Below are 23,827 nucleotides of genomic sequence, written 5' to 3' on the forward strand. Positions count from 1 at the left end.
CTAAAATGAACCGGAAAGCATTGTGTAAAACTTTCATATTAATTCTTCAAGAGTAACCAATTCGTTTAATATTTTGTTTCATGGAGGAAGGAAATCTTAAATTTGAGCAACTTTGGAAAATTTTACATTCATTACATTCTAACTAATAAACTTTTGATAACTCTGAAGGATTGTGATTAAACTCCACCATTGGGATCATATGTTTAATTATATGTAATTATAGAGAAAAAAGTAAGGATAGAATATACAATAATATGCATTTATTCGTACATTATCACGTCATTATTCGTAATTAAAATGCAATTATTCGTAATTTATCGTGTTATAACGCTTTTCATCAATATTAAATTGATATGTGACAATATAAGGTATCATTATTTTTACTTTAAATATCACAAATTAAATAAAAATAAGAAAATTTTGTTTGTATTTATTTCTAATTTGTTTCTCTGAGAAATGTCTAATACAATAAATCACTCTCAGGAACGCAGCGCAAATATTCCCAAATTTGGCGATTTAAAAAAAACGCGCCAAAAGTGGTTGTCGAACGGCATTTTTACCTAATGACTCTTCTTACAATGGTGAAATACTAACTAATACAATAAATCTCGAGCGTTAAATTTAAAATCATCACATATTTAAAGAAAATAAAAAGAAAATTACTTAATTCGTTTCTCAAAAATGCGATTTCAGAAATACTTTATTCAATGTAAGCATCTCGATTTATTTCATTATTAAATTTTTCTTCTTTTAGTGGGTGACCTGCTTGGTGGTGAGTAGTTGGGATATAATTGGGATAAAAACAAATATAATACATATTCTTGAAAATATCATTCTATATATTAAAAAAGGAAAACATAATGATAATACAATTTCAGCATCAAAGATTAAAAATAAAATACCATTTAAGAAAAATCGTTAAGAAAAAGAAACTCGAGTCTTAGATATAAAATTAAATCCACATTCATATCCTGAAGATGATTCTATTCTATAATTTATTTTATATGATATAAAATAATATATATACAATTATGATTAAAATATTTTCAACAATTATAATAATTAATATTATTAATATTCTCCTTTTAATTGGAAATTAAATGTACATAATATACTTATTTATTTATGAACCCCATCAATATATTACAGAAAACAAAAGAACCACACTACATCAGCAAAATGTCAATATCAAGCTGCAGCTTCAAACCCAAAATGATGTCTTCTACAAAAATGAATTCTTGTTACTCGCATTCATATTACAATTAAAAATAAAGTCCCTACAATAACATGAAATCCAGTAGCCATAAAAAATGTTGAGCCAAATACAGAATCTCTAATTCCAAATAAAGTTTCTATATATTCAAATCCTTGCAATATCAAGAAATAAATTCCCAATAATCAAGTTGCTAATAAAGAATTTTTAGCTATAATTCAATTTTCATTTAAAATAACTTGATGACATAATGCTACTCTTACCCCTGAAGTCAATAAAATTACAGTATTCAATAGAGGAACTTGAAAAGCATTTAATGTTTCTACTCCAGTAGGAGGTCAAAATGAACCAATTTCAATAGTAGGTCTTAATCTTGAATGAAAAAATGATCAAAAGAAAGAAATAAAAAAAAATACTTCTCTAATAATAAATAAAATTATCCCTAATGTAAGTCCTCTCAATACTACTCTAGAATGATATCCTAAATGAGTTCTTTCACGAACTACATCTCGTCACCGTAAAATCGAAATTGTTATTCTTACTTTAAATCTAACTATTAATAAATTATATTCTATACATATATAAATATTTTTACCTTTCCAAATATAAACGATAAAATTCTAATTACAATAAGTAATGGTCAAGGAGAAATATTTAATGTATGATAAGGATGATAATGCTTTTCCAATAATTAATAATATTCAAAAGCATACAATAATAACAAAATTCTAAATACAGATCCTTGAATAATAGCTACACCAAATTCTAATAATAATAATAATCTCTGAAAAATTAAGGAAGAAATTAATTCTAATGACCCTAATAATCTGATTCTTGAAAACAATCCAATAATTAAGTGACCAGCTATTATATTAGCAGCTAGTCGAATAGATAAAGTTAAAGATCGTATTAAATGTCTAATCGATTCAATTAATATCAATACAGGCGATAAAAGCAAAGGACTTTCCTCAGGAACTAAATGAGCCGCATTACAAATAAAATTTTTAAATCATCCTATTATAAAATATAGCTTATTCATATTACAATTCCTAGTCCTATTGTAAATATAACATGAGCCGTTCCAGTAAAAATAAATGGAAACAAACCTATCGAATTTCATATAATATATAAAGCTAATTAATCTTACACAAATAATTCCAGAATATTTTTGAAGTGATACTTCTTATGCGACTTCCAACAAGGTTGCGTTAAACGTTTAACGCTACATTTTTATTGGCCGGGAAATCACGCGGTAGGATTCAGTTTTCCCTCATTCATTTCCGTATTGTTTTGGTTCTGACTAGCATAAAAATAATAAAAGTCATAAAAGTACTGTTTTTCTATAAATATTTCAGTTTGATTTGATACAGATATAATTTAATAGGGTAGTATTTTTTATTTTCAAACTTAGTGCATAACAATTGTAAAAAATGAGTGAAAACAATCCCATGGACAATGCGACGGATTTAAGGTTATGTCAAGGTACGTCTCTTGTGAATATCAATTGATTGTTAGGTTTTCTCTTTTCTAATTGCCATTTATATTTCACCAAATGCAGCCATGAGGGATATTAAATTATTTATTGCAAAATCTTTATTGCCACTATCCACTGTGTGTTCACAAGCTCCGGCAGACGTTACTGGTGAAGAAATTGATTATTGTGAGCGGCCTGTGATACTTGCAGAAGATTTTAATGTGAATTTCTCGTTACCTGAAGCTTCCTTAAAGACAAATTTGGATTGGAAATGATAAATGGTAGGAATGATCCAACAACCAACTACCATTGATGCAGTTTTTACAAGAAATATTGAAAAAATAGAACTCAAACATTTCGTATCTTACTTTAGTTATCATAATCCTATTGCAAATGTTATAGATTTGGATATTTCTCCACTCGAAAATGATAATTAAAAGATGCGATCAATTGTGAATTGTAAGCATTGTTAATAAAGTTTGTCTTAAAGAAACAATATGATTTCACTAAAAATCAATTTCTACCCCTTTCTATTTTCATTTCCACATTACGAAGTTTCACTTCTTCCGCGCGGAGGGACTCCACGCACTATTTTTTTTTAAAATCAGCTACTTCCTTAAATACTTCACTATAAATATGAATAAAAATCATCTTTAGTTTGATAAACTAATATTAATTTAACTACTCATTACATAGTTATTTTAAGAGACTATCGCCTAAATTCGGCCACTATTTCATAATCATATTTTCATAAATTCAATTTAAGGAATTACTGAAATTAAAATAGGTATAAATCTATGATTAGCCCCACAAATCTCTGAACATTGTTCTACAAATAACCCATTTCGATTAAAAATATAAAATAACTGATTTAATTAATATCATCTACTTTTACTCCTAATCAAGGAATAGTTCAAGAATGAATAACATCAGTTCTAGATACAATTATTCGAACATCTAATATTCTAGGAATTACTAAAAAATTATCTAATTCTAATAATCGAGAAATTTGTCTCCGTGGAGGACTTGTTGATGGAACTAACCCGCATTCGCGTTACATGGAGAGGAAGACCACGAGAACCTCCTACGGTTAGCCTGACGGCAAGGGGACTCTAACCCGTGATCCGTCTACCACTGAGGATATTTCACGTCAGCACTGTGGTCAGTGCAAGCCGAATGCGGAATTCGTTTCGACTGGGAATCGAGCCCGGTTCAACTTATTGGAAGGCGAGTGCTCTATCTCCTGAGCCATCGCGGCTCATTTGTAAGCATTTGAATGAATTGAAAAGTATTGGAAAAGTTTAATACATTTGGATGCTTTTTTTCCATAGGGGGGCACAATCTGCGGCCCACCGACTGTGTATGTGCAACCTGCGAAAGCTTTTGAACACAATCATACCTGCCAACATTGGAGAAATAAAATTACGGAGAGTTTGAAGCTACATTTTTTAGGCTATGAGTGAAGTTTTGATACATTATGCATAATCATGTAAGTGAAAAAGAGAAATTCAAAATTGAAAATAATTTAAACACTTACATTTAGTGAAGTAAAAAATGCGTATATAAATATTAATGTAAAGAAGATTTTTTAAACCATTATTTATAACTACTTAAACTATTAACACTCAACATACTGCAGTACTGGCAATAGCACTATTTGTTGAGGAATGCGAGAAGCCACCAGCAGATATTTAATCGTCAATTTTTTTTAAAATTTCTTCAACAAATGCGGAGAAATTTGAGAATATACTGATAAACAGGAAACAGTTATGAAATACAGGAGTCCTCAAACAGGAGACGTTCAATGTAGGATTTAATGGCACAAGGTCCAAAGAAGGACACGCTGCGCCAAACAAACTGTTTTTTTCCCCAACAAATGTAAGATAAAGCTTATTTATTTTGCCAAAATACATTATATTGTTAAAACTATACATGACACGCAAAACATTCAGAAGTCAATAAAATCAGACAAAGGTGTAAATTGATTAAAATTGCATAAAACTGGTTGAAACGGTATGTTGTAATAAAATACAATGCGAATAAAACTGGGTAAAAGCAATTATATACAATATAAAATACCAATCGCGAAGAGAAATGCAAAGACGTTAGGATGATGAGCTTTATTTAACAAATCTCTTATGCATAAAATAGAACTACCAAGACGATGACGGTTAAAACATGGGCAAGAAATTAAAATGTGATAGATGGTGAGTAAAACGTTGCATGTATTGCAATGAGGAGGGGGTTCACCAAACAGCAAGTGAAGATGGGTCAATCGAGTGTGCAGAAGACTTGGCAGGCATGCAAAAAAAAAATTTCTCCAAAATGTTTTAAAAAAATATTGAAAATTTTAAATTGGTCTTTTGAGTTATCAGTTTTTGACGTGCTCAATATTCACAGATTCTATAGAAAATCTTTTTAATTTCTCGATCACTTTTTGTGTGGTTATTGTACAGAATTCAGCTCAGTTTAAAGATACCCAATATTTTTAAAACGATAGTGTGATACACGAATTTTAAATTTCAGTAATCATTTCTAAACTAGCTTTTTTTTTAAATAAAAAAAATTCATCGTAAATTCAAGTGACGTTTCTATCGTTCTTTCGGCGGTTACAGCTACCTATGTCGTTACAATTTTTAAAATCCCGTAAGGTTTAATACGATATTTTGACTAGTGAGTTATTGATCGCATCTTTGATAAATCATTTTTTGACGCGATTTACTTCTGTCGATTTCATCGAATATCTCTGGATTATTCGGTAAATATAACAGCGTATTTTCACAAAATTTTAAAAATCTTGAAGTTTTTAATGTGATAATATTATTAATCCTGAAGTTGAATCACACATTTAAATAATTTTTTTTCACGACACTTTCTTTGCAATCTTTATCGTTAATATGAAGGATTTTTTCAAATAGTTATTTATACGCTTTTTCCACGTGATTTTAAATAATAGCTTTTTCACGAGTTTTTTCTGATGTAATCGTAAATCTAAATGACTTTTAAGCAGTTATTACCACTTTTCAACGAGATTTCAAAAATGTCATTTTTTATTATTTGTCAAGCTTCAAATTGTCCACCATAGCATATATACCCATGCTACCAGGTATATATATTAATATACATTAAAAAATTCACAATAGACCAATTGGTTATCTGAAATGTTCCGTTAAAAAGTACAATAAAAAAATAAAAGTTAAACCCTTCTATTGTTACTTGGTGTTTTCATGTTGGTCGCTTAATCAGAGCTCCGATGCATCAAGATTCTATACCGGTGCACCGACTAAATTGAGCTTAGAGAGCCGCGATGGCTCAGGGGATAGAGCATTCGCCTTCCAAAGAGGCGTACCGGGTTTGGATCCCAGTCGATACGAACTCCGGTTTGCACCGACCACAGTGCTGACGTGAAATATCCTCAGTGGTAGACGGATCATGAGTTAGAGTCCCCTTGCCGTCAGGCTAACCGTGGGAGGTTCTCGTGGTCTTCCTGTTCCTGAAACGCAAATGCGGGTTAGCTCCATCAAAAAGTCCTCAACGAAGGCAAATTTCTCCCAATACCCGATCCAGAAGTTCCCTTGTCTTCTGGATTGGGTTCAAAATTACAAGGCTACGGAGCTGAAAATTAGTAGTCGTAAACCCATAAAATTGAGTCGGCTGGACGGTTATAAAATAAAAAATAAAATTAAGCTTAGAAACTATGCATACTCCAGACGTTCTACAAAAACACAATTTTTATCTGGAAAACAAAAAAGAGAGCTATTTTCCTACAAAACAGTAGGCTTCCAAAATAAACATCAGGTTGTATGCAGAATTATTAATTTTTAATGAAAAAAAAATTAACTGACTTTTTTCAACTTCGCTTGCAGTGGAAATAATAATTCAATAAAAGGCACAAATGTTGCACTAACCGCAGAATGTTTCACAGACAGTATAAAATTTAAGGCACTTATACTGTGGCTTTATTTTTCTTGGAGCAAGAGTTTCGAAAAATAGTGCTAAAGTAAATAAATAAAAGGATAAATACCTCACCTGCAAATATATCTTGACGTGAAGTAGCAACTTTATCTTTGGACTTCCCTATGATGGGAACATCTGAAAATAACAAATCAACAATATCAAATATTCATACTTACATACACAGGATATCTGCAACACTTAAGACTTTTAAATTCATGATTTTCCATGACTAATTCGAAGAGTTTTTTATAACTTAATGTTACTATTTTCTCCTACAAAAACACAACAACAAATTTAAAAAAGCATTATAATAACATTAATTGAAATGATAGGTATAAGCGAAACTGTTATACTCTGCATCCACATATATATAGATTTTAAATTTAAAAAACAAAAAAGTAAAGAAAGAGTTGAAGCAATAAAATAGCTGAAAAAATACATAAGGAATTTTTTTTTCTTTTTCTCAGCATAATTATATTCTAAGGATACTTTTCTTGTTCATCGGAAAGAAAAGAAAGACTTAATTTTCTGTTCGCATTTCGGAATAAAAAAAAATCGGCAATCACTGGCTTGCTTCAGTTAGAATTTTGAATTGATAACATAAAAAAATTAAATAATGACAAAAATTCTGAAATCACAGAAGTTTAAAAGATAATTCGCTCTAGAAATATTTTTTCTTTCATTTTCTTTTTGAAAGAACACCATATTTTTGAAAGAACATGATGAAAACATCTTATATTTTAATAAAAAATGACTGTTAGTGGGGATTTTGTAACAAATTCAGATATTCACAACACCATGAAATTGGAGGGGATGGGGGTAAATTCTATTTCAAAAGTTAGATTTTTCGGTGACCAAAAACCATGACTTTCCATGATTTTTCTCAAAAAATAGATAAAATCATGACATTTCATGACAAATTTTGTTCAATAACGAACCTCATGAGTTTCCATGATTTCTCATGATTTTCTAGGTGCACAGATACCCTGCATACACTTACACATAATACTACATACACTTAAATACTAGTCAAAAGAAACTTACCAGCTTTCTTATCTTCTATCAAAGGTTGAGTAGTCACGGGCACAATTTTGATATCGACAGGCAATTCTGAAGGTTCTATCGTGTACTAATGCAAAGTTTTTCCTAACCAACAATAGAAACTGACAAGCCTGAAAAGAAATGCGTTAATGAGCAATGAAAGGGAGGACTTTAGTCATCTTGTTATTGTAATCATTTGGAACATTTAAAGAGAATAGTTGAAAACCTTAGACAGGGTAAAAATTAGCTGCCAGCTCTGCCCTTAGGTTAAAATACGCCCCATTACAGTTTCAGTTACTCTTAAACAAACGGACTTTCCAGCTCATTATGGTTTGTAGTGTAAATGGTACTCTGTTCAAGTTATACGAGAGAGGTCGGGGGTTCGTGTCCCAACTGAGGAGATAGAATTTTATCAAATATTATTTTGCAAATGGATAACTATTTAGTATATTTTATTCAATTTATAAGTTATTTTTGAATTTGAATAATTTTTTTTTAAAACTTTAAATTTGTAAGAACAAAAAAAAAATGAATCGATGTTTAATATTTTTAATAAAAATATAAGGATTATTTTTTTTAAAAAGAAAGTTATAATAAATATGTTTTAATAACTAAATTTTCTTTTATTTATAATAAATTTAAGTTCCCATTAAACTTAATTATGGAAATATAAACAAAACTATATTATCAGGCTTGTTTAAAAAAGAAAAAAATAACTATTACTTAACTATAATCCATTGAATTTCAAATAATCAGAATGCATTCGAAATAAATTTCGTATTTTTAATAGAATGATTTTCTAGTTATGTAATAAATAGTTTTTCTTTTTTTTTAACTAGTCTAACATACTTTTGTTTACATTTTCATAATTAGATTTAATAAAAAATTTAAATTATTTATTATAAAGTTGAAAAAAATTCAGTTAGTTTATCAAAAAATTTTAAGTGACAATATTTTTTTTAAAAAAAGTAATCAATTTATTTTGATAAAAAAAATAAAAATTAAATACTTAGCTTTTTGCTTTTGAAAATTTAAATTTTTTTTAAATAATTTAAATTAAAATATATTTATATAAACAGAATGAAATATACCAAATAGTTCTTAGAACAGAAATCTAGAGATGAAAATCAAATGCCTCATCTGAAATTTGAACTCACAACTTCTCCAGTGGAAAGCGCATAGCCTAACCATTAAACTACAAATCCACACATTGTTAGTTTAAATGAACCTTAATGTGACTTATTCAACCCCCATGGACTGAACCACCAACAGTTAGCTTTTACCCTATAGAATGCCTTCAACCATACTTTTGTATTTAAGAATTATTTCATTTTAATAGAAACTGTACAGATGCGTACTTCATGTATAAGTGAAAAAAAGACAAGCAGCATTTACGTGAATTCAGTAGCATCAGCTTAAAACAATATAGCATAAATAGGAAACTGTTCACATTAGAAACCATCTTTACACTAAAAACTTGCGCTTTTTCAATAATACAACCCTATATATTCAAGTATTCTTTCTCTAAACTATTGCAAATATAAATTTCAAAACTTCACCCGGGTTGCCACTCAAATCTAGAAAAACAAAAATTCCTTGTACCTATTGTAGGGTGCGTTAGCCATATCTCCAACAAAAAATAAGCATCTTTAAAGTGCTTTTTTTTAAGCATCCAAAAATATTTTTAAGCACTAAACACATTAACAAAATGCAAAATAATTTGCAAAGACTTTACATGATCATGATAAAATAACTAGTTTCTGACAAAGAATTCTTTTCTTGATTATTTGCTTTTACATAAAACGCAGCGAAAAGCAGTAAAGAAAAAAATTCTTCGAAAAGGAATAATTAAGCACTTTTTAAATTGCCTCATGAAAAAGGCAGTTTTAATTGCTTTTAAAAAACAAAAATCGTAAATAAGCACCCTTTAAGCATTTTTTAAAAACGATATGCACCATTCATTATACACAATATATTAAAAGGAAACACAATTACTGTGCTCTTGTGTGAGCTATATTAGACTAACTATATTAGTTTTAATTGCTGGCAAAACCAAGAGGAAAAAAAGGAACAGCTGAACATATTTAAATAATGGATAATTAGGAAACTGCACATATTTTCCATTTGGAAACCATCTCTGGCATAGTTGATTGTATGCTAAAAAATTAAGTTTTTTTAAAACATCACTTCATACCTACTTTTACTAAACTATTGTAAATATAAATTTCAAAGCTTCATTTATAAATTTAATGAACGAAAGAGATGTACCGTTCATGATGAATTGGGAGTAAAGTCCTTTTTGCTTCTGATATAAGATATTTAAATAGTAGGTTGCTCTCACTTCATCATCACAATCCAGGAGGCTCCTCTGCAGAAAAACTAAAATATTTGGGAGAAGATCTTCACAGTGAGCGCCAAACTTAGCCAAGCAATTCACAGCAGCTGCAAAATAAATGTATATACTTTCAAAACAATGATCAATCACATGAATGTAATACATACCTGCCAATATTGAAGAAATAAAATTACAGAGATTTTACTAGCGACATTTACTAGGCTACGAGTAAAATTTTGATACATCATGCATAATCATGCAAGTCAAAAAGAGAAATTCAAAATATAAGCACTTATATTTAGTAAAATAATATGTATATAAATCTTAATCTAAGGAAGATTTTTTTAAACCATTATTTCTAAATTATTTTATAAAAGTTGCTAAACAGCCAACCCAAATTTGGGTTTACGGCTACTAATGTTCAATTCAGTCGCTTTGTCATTTTGAACCCAATCCAGAAGACAAGGGAACTCCTGGATCAATCAAGTACTGGGCGAAATTGGCCTTCATGAAAGACTTTTTGAAGGCACTAACCCGCATTTGCATTACACGGAGAGAAAAACCACGAAAACGTCCCACAGTTAGCTTGACTGCAAGGAGAACTTAAACTAATAACACTCAACATGCTGCAGTACTAGCAAAAGCACTATCTGTTGAGGAATAAGACTATTATTTTTGCCATTAGCGGATATTTTATTGGGTAAAATTTATTTTAAATACATTTCTTCAAAAAATACAGAGAAATTTTAGAATATATGGGTCAACAGGTAATAATAGTAAAATACAGGAGTCTTCGTTAAAAAAACAGGACACTGGGCAGGTATGGTAATAATAAAATTCGAAAATATCGTTTTGCTTCGTAAGAGTTAGGGGGCAGTGAGAACAAAAAAATACGATTATTAAATAAGGTTGTTCAAACTTTTTTCCTTTCAAAAAAGTTTATGAAAGTATTTTATGTTTAAGTTGTAAATATTATTATGCTTTAATGTACATGGAATATCTCAACCTGGCTACCATGCTCATAAATGAAACGAATTCTTCAATAGTTCTTTTCTTCTTAAAATTATGCGCCATATAAATAAATGTCTTTATTGCTCCATTTTGTTTCGCAATGTTGCCATATCTATACTAAATTTCAATAAACACTCACACACACACAAAAAAAACATTTTATGTTTTTGATACACCTAATATTTGTATTTGTTTAAGGATCGCATTTATCTATGTGCATATTTAATGACTAAAACCACAAACAAAAAATTACATTTACATTAAAAACTTTAAGAAACAAAATGCTCAGGAAAATCAAGAAAGAAAAAATTGCATTATAAAAGAACTAATGTTGTTAACATTTCAATATTCAATAACATTGTCTAACACTTATTGTGTTAGACAATAATGTGATGGTTAGGTATCAAACACTTTATTCCATGATGATCTACACTTATTAATTGGCACTCATTATTTTGGCACTTTTTAATTCGTAAATCCTAAAGACAAATCTCCCTCACACTAGCAAAACAATGTTTGATAGACTGACCATGGCACCACAGAAGACAGGCTGTCTGTTTTTCCATAATTCAATGAGCGCAGCAGCAGTTTGCCAAACCAATGAGCTGAGACTGTTGAAACTACAAACTGGGTCGGAGAAGAAAACTAGCAGTCACTGCTGGCTCAAAAAATGTCCCTCTGTTTATGTTTTACTGCAATTTTTATTTCTGAAGTAAAAAGTAATTTAAAACTATTTTTAGTGACATTTAATAGACTAAATTGCTTAAATGGACTATATTACAATAAATGAGTCAATATGCTAAATCAATCTTTTATTATTCCTAATTAAACTTATCTTCCAGTTTAATTTCTTGATGTTTATTTCACAGGTAAAAATAAATTTTTACTCAATTATTCTTAGCGATATTAACTTTTCTTCTTCATGTCGTGTAACAAATTATAAATTAAAATGATAATTAAATTTAACTATGCCATTACGTTTAAGGAGAATTTTCAACAGTTATATCCCCCAGTAGTAGAAACTTTCCAGTAGATGATTTTTCATCTAAAATTTCTTTATGTTTTTAAAAAGTAAGCAGAGATGACTCCTTTTTTAAAAACATCACTTAATTTGAATAAAGGGCTGAATGGAGAGAATACCACAAAGAACAATAACTAAAGATTGCTGCCCCCCTGTTACTTGATTACAGGCTGAACTTATAAATATATATTTCAGTTATCTCTTTTGCAGGATGCGTAGGCAAATTCTTTAACAAAAAATAAACACCTTTCAAGCACTCAAAAAATATTCTTAAGCACTTAAAAAAAATATCATAATTAGTTAGGGTTGGTAAGTTTTTGACAATTGATTGTTTTATCCAGTTTTATTTGCTTGCCAGTGACGAAGATGACGGCGCGTCACCAACAATATAATTAAGAAGAGAAAAAAAAATTCTATTGCTATTAGAGAAAAAACATTTACAATGTTTAGTCAGTCCCTGAAATCAGCAAAAATTCGAAAGATTTTTCGGTATTAAATGTTTGACTTAAATTAAATTTTATAATGTAATATAAACTAGAAAATAACATTTAATTTTTTAAAAATTTTTTTGTCAAAGGTGTAAAAGAAGCAATAATAAATTGGACAAAAAAGTTACTCACGCATTTGATAATTTTTATAATAATTTGGTAAATAAAGTGTTAAGTTCTGGGAAAGTTAGATACAACAAATACGGCATGCAACAACTAATTCACTATTACGACAAATTCTCAAGTTACTAACAAAATTTTCTCATTGAAGATCTCAATAGCATTTAATATAACAATTTACAAATTTCTATCTTACCACTGTTGAAATTCGTAAGCCCAACAAACAATTTCGGCTCTACCTTCATCGATTAAAAGGAAACGGCTGAAACAAACTTTCGTCAAACATTATTCTTCTTTGTCTTTGAACATCATCAGCAAAAAAATTTCATTTAATATATTAATCCATTAAAATTATGGCCAAAACAAACTTTCGCAATCTTTCCCCTCCCATAAACCACAGTTGTAAATAAATTTGTTGGCAAACCAACCAAAAATGAGCGTACAAAACAATTTTTAGCTTTCGTTTTGCCTAGTAAGTAAAATGTTTCATCCTAATCATAGTTGCTCTATAGGAAATCATAGTTCCACGTTGGTTTGATAAAATTTATTGTCTAAAGTTTTTTTTTTTTTGTCTTTCAGATTTTGCATATTTGCTTTTGCCACGGTATTTGAATAGTTATAGACGAGGACTGCTCCGAATTTTTTTTTGTGTTTCAAGTTCACGGAGTTTATTCAAACTCTCTTTAGCACGTGTTGAACACTACAGATTTGAAGTGCGCCTTCAAACGTCAATTTTTTTTTTACAAAATATTTAGAGCTGGTAGCTTAGCAAAAATTTGCATTAATTCTCCTAACAATACAAAAAAAGTCGTAACTTTTTATACCCAGGAAACAGTAGTCAGAATTCTACTTCCAAATGTTAGCTCAATGTAGTGATTTGAGATCGAACAAAAAAATAGATCGAATTTTAGTGTCCTACATCAGCACTACTTATAGCCATCTTACCCCATTGTTAGAAAAAATAAGCAAACCACAAAGCCTTTTTCATTATATTTGAGCAGCACGAAAATTACTTACTTACTTACTTATCCTCTACGTGCCTTGGGCACTTAAGGCCTCCAGCATATCCCTCCAACGCCTCCTGTCTTTAGCAATAGATCTTGCTTCCTCCCAGCCAGATATTCCACATTCTTTTAATTCGCCCAAAAACATGCGCTGGATGGTAAGTCTGGGTCTTCCTCTTGTTCTCTTACCATCAGGGGCCCATGTAAGCGCAACAGATGAAATTTTTTCTTTGGGCATTCTAAGGATATGTCCGAGCCAGCTCCATCTTCGTTTTTTAATTTCATCTTCGATTGTTTTTATTTTAGCTTTCTTTAATAGATTTTGATTTGATACTTTGTAAGGCCAGAAAATTTTAAAAATAAATCTTAAACATTTGTTTTGAAAGGTTTCTAATTTTTGTATTTCGATCTTAGTCTGTTTCCAGGTTTCTGCGCCATATAATAGTACTGCTCTAACAATAGCTTTGTAAACAACTATTTTTGTCTTTATTTCAATATTTGACTCTCTCCAAAATTTATGTAATCCCTTAAAACATGTTCTTGCTTTGATTATTCTCTGTCTAATATCTTCGCTACTTCCACCTTTTTTATCTACAATAGAACCTAAATAGCTAAATGATTCTATGTCATCTATTTCGTGATTTTCGATTTTAATTTTGTCATTTTTCTTTTGATTTATTCTCATTACTTTAGTTTTCTTCTTGTTCATGAATAAACCTACACTATTTGAATATTTGTTGAATTTGTCTGTTTTAAGTTGAAGGTCTGTACATTTGGATGAAATAAGTACGATGTCATCAGCAAAATCAAGGTCTTCTAAAGTAGTTGTGAAATTCCACCTTATTCCTCTTTTTTCATCTTTCAAGCTGTTTCGCATAATCCAGTCTATCACCAGTATAAATAAAAATCCCGATAAAACACATCCCTGTCTCACGCCAGTTTTTACTAAAAAGATTTCAGTTAATTCTCCATTTACTTCTATACATGCTTTGCTGTTATCATACATATCTTTGATTATGTTAATATATTTTTCTGGTATATTATAAAGTGATAAAATTTCCCATAATTTCTCTCTCTTAACTGAATCAAAGGCTTTACTGAAATCAATAAAGTTTAAATATAAAGAGGTGTTAAATTCTAAGCTTTGCTCAATGATATTTCTAAGTGTGAAGATTTGCTGCATAAAAAATTAACGTAATTAACGTAATAGCACGAAAATTAACGTAATTAAAATTCTTACCAGAACTCTCATGCAGCGGAAAATACTTTTCTTCTTTTTCATATCAAGACACGTCCTAAAAAATGCAAACAACGTTTATCAGCATTACAAAAGGAACAATTAAATATAATACTGCTTAATTTACAACATTATTCATGTATTATGTGTATAATTTATTAATAATATTTTTCCCCTTGCCGTCAGAATAACCGTGGGTGATTTTCGCGGTTTTCCGCTTCATAAAACGCAAATGCGGGCTAGTTCCATTATAAAGTCCTAAACGAAGGCAAATCCAGCAGTTCTCTTGTCTTTTGGATTGGGTTAAAAATTACAAGACTACGGAGTTGAACATTAGTAGTCGTAAACACAAACAATTGGGATGGCTGTTCAAGGACCATATTAAAATAAAATAAAAAGTATTATTTATTTGAAAGAAGAAATAAATACTGAACAACTTTCATTCTACGAACCCATACTTCTGTCTATCAAAGTTATCCCGCTAAGCAAAGATATAACTATTGTGAAACAAGCTTTAGCTAACTTTTGACCCAAAAAACTCATAATTTTTACCACAGAACTCATTTTAACAACTCGTCATCCTACCATACAACGCCCATACAACTTAAGGATCTAGCAAACACAAGTTTTCATTTAGCTTTTAAATGTTAACTAACTCATCATAAGAAAACGTTGGGTGTTAGCCAAACAAACATTTTCGTTAGGTCAAAACAGGTTTTAGTTAACTTTCAATCTAGTAGCCGCACAATAGAATTTTGAAACCAGACGTTAGTCGATTATGCAAAAGTGCCATTAGGCCACGTGAGTTCAACAAACATTTTCGTTAACCAATAATTAAAAACAATTTTTAAAAAAAAAATGCCAAATGAAAAATTTTCTCTTTTTTTTTCCACCTAAATATAAAAATCACAAAATTGGGTTTTGTCCTAAAATGTAAGCCCGTTGCAAGAAACTGTTACCCCAAAACTACCAATCAAAAGATCACAGAAATCGCAACTTTAAAATTTTCCTTACAACGTTAGCTCATTGTTAGAAATCAGTCAATGATTAACAGGTTCCGATTTACCAGGGTTATAATATTACCAGGTTTATGTTTTAGAAACTGCAAGTTTGACCTTCGCTTTTATACGTTAACCCATAGTAGGAAATTCTAGGCTAAACCAAAACTTTTTGTTAGCAAATCAATTTATCGAAAAATATGGCCAAAGTCTTTGTTAACCATAAACAAGTTTGAATTTTATCATAAAACGTTACTTCGTTGCAGAAAATTGCAAGCACAGAAAAATTTTGCGATTTGTTAATGAGGATGATGTTGTAGAAACATTCAGTAAATTTAATAATCTTGACCGCTTAATCAAAGCTTAGGAATCAATTTAACGATCATATATCTAATAAAGTCAGTAAATATTATGAATTGTGATCATTATTGACAATGAGCAGTAGAGCGACGTAGTAGTTGATGTCTCTGCTTAAACGTATTGTTTGAGTATAAGTACTGTAATTAGTTCAGAATATGTTAGTAAAACAACGTTTGCTTAGTTATTCGTCTGTGACAGAATTTTTCTGCAACAATGTAAAATATAAAAAATAATTGTCTTTTAACGAACTTGCGATGCAAACTTGTGAAATCAGGGATGATTGCGAGCCCAACTCAAAAAACCTGAAAATTTCTTGAGTAAAATCATTAATGATCCATTTCAAAATATTAACGTCATTATAAATTCGAATTTTTGATGTTTTCAAAACATGAAATTTTATATAAATTATATGCAGCAAAATTTAAATGGATAATTATGTATAAGCTTACTTATATGTCTAATCACATTATTATATGAGAAAAAAACTATTTACAAATAAAAGAGCTGTCAAGTATAACTTATAGCTCTAATATTTCTAAATAAAATATACACGAATTTTTATACACAAATGCGATCGATGATTTTTTTGAAATTACTGGATCTTTGATTTCCGAAAACTTCCGGATCGTGGTTAGCGAACAATCCGGATTTTTTCCGGAGCAGAATCATCTCAGCTTTTAGCTTAATTAAAACCATTACAATGTAGAATGTTTAATACAAACAATTCTGTTACCGCATTAAAATTTTATGTTAAAAATATTGTAAAGCAATGAATTACATTTTCATATAAATTTCTGGTATATAGACTGATATGTATGTTTTTGAAGCATCATCATTTATATTGATTTGTAAATGATAAAAAATAAACAACAATATGGTCTATTCAAAATGGTGTTTATGGTAAATAAAGAGTAAAGCTGGAAAAAAATGCGAAAATTTTCTGTTGCTTTCATATAAGCTTGAATTAAAAACAAAAGCGTTGAATTTGATATATTTTCGTATCAGAAGATGCCTGAATGTTCACTGTAGTGTCTCTACCTCTACAAAAATATAATTCCAAGACATGTTGACTTGAATCTATGTTGGGGTACTTTTTCATTGATGAAAGTTGACATTGTCGATGAACTTAGGACGTGATGTGAACAGGCCTTCCTTGGCAGAAACGCCCACTACGATTTGAACACGCCTACTTCGCAGGATGGTCTTCATTAGTCTATGTGATGCAAATGCGGGTTAGTTCTATCAAAAAAGTTCACCACGAAGGCAAATTTCTCCTAATACTTGATCTAGGTGTTCCCTTGTCTTCTGGATTAGGTTCAAAATGACAAGATTACGGAGTTGAACATTAGTAGTCGTAAACCTTAAAATTGTGTCAGCTGTTCAATGACGGTTATAAAATGAAATAAGATTCCTGGCCTCCAATGTATGGGGGAAGGCAGTTGCAATTTGGAAAATATGGTCCCGATAATTAGGTCAGGAGAGCCGTCTAAAGTTTGGTACTCTTAATGTCAATTTTTCTCTTTGTTTATTTCACGATATCTCCCGAATTTTTTAAGGGAATCTAAAAATGTTTGCAAGTGCATATAAAATTCGCTGATTCAAAGATAACCATGTAAAAAATTTATTTTAATGATTATTTATCATTATTTTACAATTAACAGTCAAAAAAATATTTGAATTGTAAGGTATACAAATTTTTACTTCAATTTTAATGAAATCAGTCAACTTCCTTATGAGATATCAAAATTTTTTTAAAAAGTCGTATATTTAAAGTTTTGTTTATCAAGAACTGTACAACCGATTTCGTCCAAATGTTATATTTTTTCACTAAAAATTAACTTCAGTTCAGTAACTTTCAAGTTTTGAAAATGGGCGCCTATTTTTGAAGCGTTTAAAACATGTTGACTGTTATTTTACATTCGTACATGCAGACTATTTTTCCACGCTATTAAAAATGTATTTATCCAAAAATAACTCTGAGCAAAAAATAAGTTTTAATAAATATTTATTATTTTTAATTATTTTATTTAATAATCGCTTAAAACATTTTGAATTGTAAGGTACACACTTTTTTACATAACTTCATAGTTGCGCATGTTTTTGCATGGCAAATGTTTTTTTTATAACCGTCGAACAGCCGACCCAATTTTATGGGTTTACGATTACTAATGTTCAATTCCGTAGCTTTGTAATTTTGAACCCATTCTAGAAGACAAGGGAACTTCAGGATCGAGTATTGTGAGAAATTTTGCATTCGTGGAGAACTTTTTGATGGAACTAACCTGCATTTGCGTTACATGTTGAGGAAGACTACGAGAACCTCCCACGGTTAGCCTGACGGCAAGGGGACTCTCACTTATGATCCATCTACCACTGCAGATATTTCACGTCAGCACTGTGGTCGGTGCAAGCCGGAAGCGGAGTTCGCATCAACTGGGATTCGAACCCGGTTGGCCACATTGGGAGGCGAACGGTCTGTCCCCTGAGCCATCGCAGTTCAAAATACAAAATTTGAGCGAAACCGGTTGAATAATTCCTGAGAAATCGAATTTTAAATATACGAACTTTTCAACCAATTTGGCCCAAATTTTGTATTTTGCCATATAAAATTACATACTTTAAAATGACGTTAAAAATTGTATGCCATACCTTACAATTCAAAATTTTTCTTTTTTTATTAAATAAAATTATAAAAAATAATAAATAATTATTAAAGTGCATTTTGTTTTGCATGGAATTTTCTGTGGATAAACGAATTTTACAATTGCGTGCAGAATTTATGAACTCGCTTGAAAAGTTCTCGAGATATGACGAAATACGTAAAAAGTAAAATTAATATTATGAAGTTCAAACTTTGAATCGCTCTCCTGACCAAACTATGGGGACGATATTTCCCAGATTGCGGCTACCCCCTATATTTAAAGGGTAAGAATGCGTCTAAAAAAAGGTATGTTTATTCAGAGAAAGTACGTGTTTGTGGCGGATTTCGTAACTTAATATATCGACTGCACTCATTAATTAGCGTATTTGAAATAAGCCCTTTGAACCATTAGGATTGAGTTCTAAAACGTGAAGATCTGATCATTAGAACAAAAGTTATTCAGGGTGGTCCCTTTTTTTGGCATTGCGAATATAAGTACTGTGATAATAGGTTTTTTCGGACTCCGAAACACTTAAGTGCCGATATTTTTCTTAGATTAGTGTTACTCATATCGGTTCCTGGGAAGGCGAATAAAATCACCAACAATCATGAACTGTAATCAGGCTAGCAATGCTTAATTAATTGAAATTATAGTAATAGGTACTACTGATATTATGGTATCTGATAAATTAATATAGATACGATGGTAATAATCTCTATACGACCCCTTTAAAACGAATAAACCTGTAGGGAATTATATTTTGCCTCCATAACATTATTTTCAGAAGTTGTTTCTAAAGTTAGCTTATTTTTTTTATATTTTATAACCGTCGTTGAACAACCGACCCAATCTTCTGGGTTTACGACTACTAATGTTCAACTCAGTAGCCTTGTAATTTCGGACCCAGTCCAGAAGTTAAGGGAACTCCTAATTAATGGAGCTAACTCGCATTTGCTGTACATGGAGAGGAAGACCACGAGAACTTCCCACGGTTAGCCCGACGGCAAAGGGACTCTAACCCATGATCCGTCTACCACCGAGGATAATTCGGTGCAAACCGGATGCGCAATTCGTATCGACCTGGGATTCGAACCCGGTTCGCCGCATTAGAAAGCGAACGCTCTATCCCCTGAGTCATCGCAGCTCATGTTGGCTTATTTCTTTTATAATGCCTCATGTAAAACTATTTGAAAAATTGAAATTGCCTTTTTGCAGACGTGATTGGCATTAAAAATTTAATTATTCGCCCATTTGAAATAAATGTTGTTTATAAATTTTATCACACTACATATTATATGAATATTGTTCATAATACCTCAGAAACCGAAAGTATTTTTATTAAAATCAATAGCTATCTCGTAGAAAAACGATCGCCAATATTTAGTATTAGCAAAAGATCAAACAGATTTAATAAAATTTAGGAGCCATTAAATCAATTTATGCTGTTCAGCAGCTCCCCCCCCCCCCCCCAAATTAAAGGAGAGCGAATTTGCAAATTTTTCAAACTGACAGAAATTGAAGAAATACGAAGAGAGGACTTCCCTGTAATAACGGTGCCTCTATTATAAATATAGCTGGATCAAAAAGCTTATTTACTGAGTTGCTTTTGTTGAACTAAATTTATCAAACTTCCACTTTATTATAACCTGTTATCTGCAGTGGTCCGGTGTTAAGACACTGTTTCCAGTAAATCACCGAAGTCAAGCATCATTGGCTGCCGACAGTAAAAGGGAGGTTGATCAAATTACGAAAGAACCGAGGGTGTGTTGTATCGGTCTTCATTAAGCTGTTCTACCGTCAAGCTACCAAAGAGGGGGAGCCCAACACTCTGCAGAGGATCAAAATTGTGATTGCATGCCTTCGGATCATACTCGGGGATGTTCCCCAGACCGGACCCATTATACAGCTCCAGTGCAATATAATTAAAGTACTACTACTACTATTACTATATAACCTCTTAGCCACTGTGATCCGTGATCGGTCCTTATAATGCCTCTTTCTAATCGCAATGCTGCCCAGCGAACCCCAACGTGGAGGCGAGGTTATTTTAATCTGACTGCAAAAACAGTTAGATCAATATTTGATGATGTACAAAAGGTTAATTTTTTAATTTTTTTTATTTGTGGTTTGTACGCATCTACCATATTTTAAATTTCATCATAGAATGCAGAGCCACATTTTACAATAATGCATATACAGAGGAAAAAAAGCTAGTTCTTCGTTTTTTTTAAAAAAAAACTTTGATAAAAAGCAAAGCACAAGCTGCAGTTGTTGCAAGTTGCCGCTTTGTCTTATTATCTCTGCTTATGATCTTAGTTTTAGCAATCAAAATAGTTCCCCAAAAGGGTTATCAGACACATTTATAAGTAGCCAGAACATGGACAACAGCCCCCCGAGGAGTAAAAGAATCGTTGATTCCGTACATTGCATGAAAATATATTCTTACAGGGTAGATCTATGAATTCTGCCACATTCAAATAACAATGTAAATAAAAATAACAAAATAAATACAGTATCATAAATAACTACAGAACACATAATTTTGATAACCAGAATGCCAAATGAAACTTAGATATTTTAATGCAAAACAATATGAAACAAAAGCCAAAATGATGTCAGGGTAAATTTTGCTTAAATACTAAACTTATAATGATAAACTTTACTTAAAACTACACATGCACATATGCAAGTTGTTATTTCCAAGAATTTTGAATTCAAGAGAGCCAAAGGACGAATTGCATAAATAAACTCCAAAGAGACATAAACACAAGGAAATGACAAAATCGACAATTTTTCCCATACTCCTCTAAATACTTTTGAACAGGTAGAATAGTAAAGTAATTGACTTAAATATTAATTTAAAATCTATAAATTTAAATATTCGTTCAATCTAAATTTATTTATTTATTTTTCCGAATGTACGTTTGATCTACGAATTAAAGCTCTTACTTCATTTTAATTTAAATAAAAATCATGTACATTTTTGCAGAATTTGATTAAAAGACATAAACATTTAATTCATTTACAGATGCAATAAATTCATCATAAAATGGGAGGAAGGTATAAAATGAAAAGATGACGAAATTATTTGTCTTGTAATTTTTGAGAAATGGCATATGCATGTGAGGTAAACATCTAATACATGCCACTTAAATATTTAAAATGGGGAATTATATTTCATTCTGCTTTTATAGATAAGAATACAAAATGTGCCAACAATTATTTTAATTGAAAATAATTTGGTACTACAGAAGTATATAATACTTTTGGCAAGGTTAGCTACGATATGAACTTTTCGGTTACTAAATAGAATCAAATGATATTTTGAAATAGACGAAAGAAATTTTTAATTACAACTGCCTAGCATTAGCACAAAATTATTAATTCTGTTGTTATTGTTGTTGCTAATTCCCATCCAGACCAGATCAATAAATCCGTTGAAAATAAGGAAGTCGGAAGCTAAAAGGGGAGAGGAATGAGTGTCGTTCCAGTCCAGCCCTAAACAGTTCAAGATATGCTCAGGTGATGCCTGGTTTTGTTGACATTTAGGGCAAAGAGGAAAGATCTTTTGATTAGCAAAAAATGTGAGACTTTTCAGGTGTCCACTGGCCCGACGGGATAAGCAAGTGTTGGTCTGCCTGTCACCAGGAAGAGATAGAGAGTCCTGGTCCTTTTGCTTTATATTATTAATTCTTTATAAACTAAACTTTTACCCTATTTTTCTTATTGTAATGTTAGATGATAGGGAAAAAACACGAATTTTTCGAATAGCTATATTTCTCTTGTAGATCAATTAAAACTGAGATTTTATAATGCTGCAATGTTGATAAAATAAATATATTATAATTGCCTCTTACAATAATTTACGTAAAATTTTAAATCCTAATTGGGGTAAGATTTGTGAAATGGTTAATTTCATTTAGTCGTATAAAATGTCTTAATTCCTTTTGATAATGAAATATGATTATTTATAATTAGATTTGTTTACTAAATGACTCAGACGTTGTTACTCCAGAGAGAAAGAAAACAATATTAATTTATAATCCAGCTAAATTGCCTGATAATTTTTACGTCTGCTAGATATTTTTTTCTAGTTTTTGGAGTTCAGTTTGAATAACTGTGTTTCATTATTTACAGTACCAAACCTAAATAATTATTATTCTATTTCGGGTATACGACTGTTACTGCTCAACTCTGTAGCCTTGTAATTTTGAATCAATCCAGAAGACAAGGAAATTCCTGGATCAGTACCACCAGAGTTATTGATTTGCTATGGGAACATGGAGGACTTTGCAACTCGTCAGATTTAACGTGCATCAGTCACCATTTACAAAATGGGGAACCTTCAGCAGTCAGGGATCGAGCATACGAACTCTTGGACATGAGCCTAGTGCCCTACCAACCCAGGGCTAAAGAGAATGGAAGGGCTGGTTCACTCCTTTGAAGAAACTCTCGCCGCGCCAATCCTCCGATTTTCTCTAGTGACGTCACTTTGGCGCAAAGCTCGCTCTTTTACTTCAAGAACGGAGCGTTCGGCCTTACTAGCTCTAACTAATATTAGAGCATTTCTTTTTGCGAGATATTCTAAGACATTTGTTATTTTCTATAATGACTTTCCTCAGTTTTTGCAGTGAATTTACAAGAATTTAAAACTTTTATCGAAATGCCAGTTTGCGCGATTGCAACTTGCAAAAATTCTGATAGAAAAACAAAAGGAAAAAATATAATTTTCCGCGTGTTCCCTAAAGTAAATTAACAACTATGTAAGGAATGGATTCCGAAATGACGCAGTTAATAAAAAACAGCAATGCGTTTATTCTGTCGTTAAGAACTTTCATAAAAAATTCATTATCTAAATAGAAACCGCCTAGTTACTTCAAAAAGAAAGGCAGGTGAACAAAATTAAAAAATGGGTAAAGTCACAGA

At 30.8% G+C, this 23,827-nt stretch overlaps 1 long non-coding RNA gene across 1 annotated transcript in view; it reads right to left on the bottom strand.

Moving 5' to 3' along the window:
- The window catches only part of LOC147816707 (uncharacterized), a 29,374-nt gene that overhangs the window by 1,776 nt on the left and 3,771 nt on the right, over nt 1-23,827 (bottom strand). The window contains exons 2-5 of the long non-coding RNA XR_015428776.1: nt 14,905-14,959; nt 9,954-10,127; nt 7,689-7,816; nt 6,717-6,779 (exon numbers count right to left, since the gene is read on the bottom strand). This is a non-coding gene — a long non-coding RNA (uncharacterized LOC147816707). The remainder of the gene's footprint in view (nt 1-6,716; nt 6,780-7,688; nt 7,817-9,953; nt 10,128-14,904; nt 14,960-23,827) is intronic.

The sequence above is a fragment of the Parasteatoda tepidariorum genome, chromosome 1, assembly GCF_982258835.1.
Source record: "Parasteatoda tepidariorum strain Cologne lab strain chromosome 1, Ptep-v5.0, whole genome shotgun sequence".
NCBI lineage: Eukaryota > Metazoa > Arthropoda > Arachnida > Araneae > Theridiidae > Parasteatoda > Parasteatoda tepidariorum.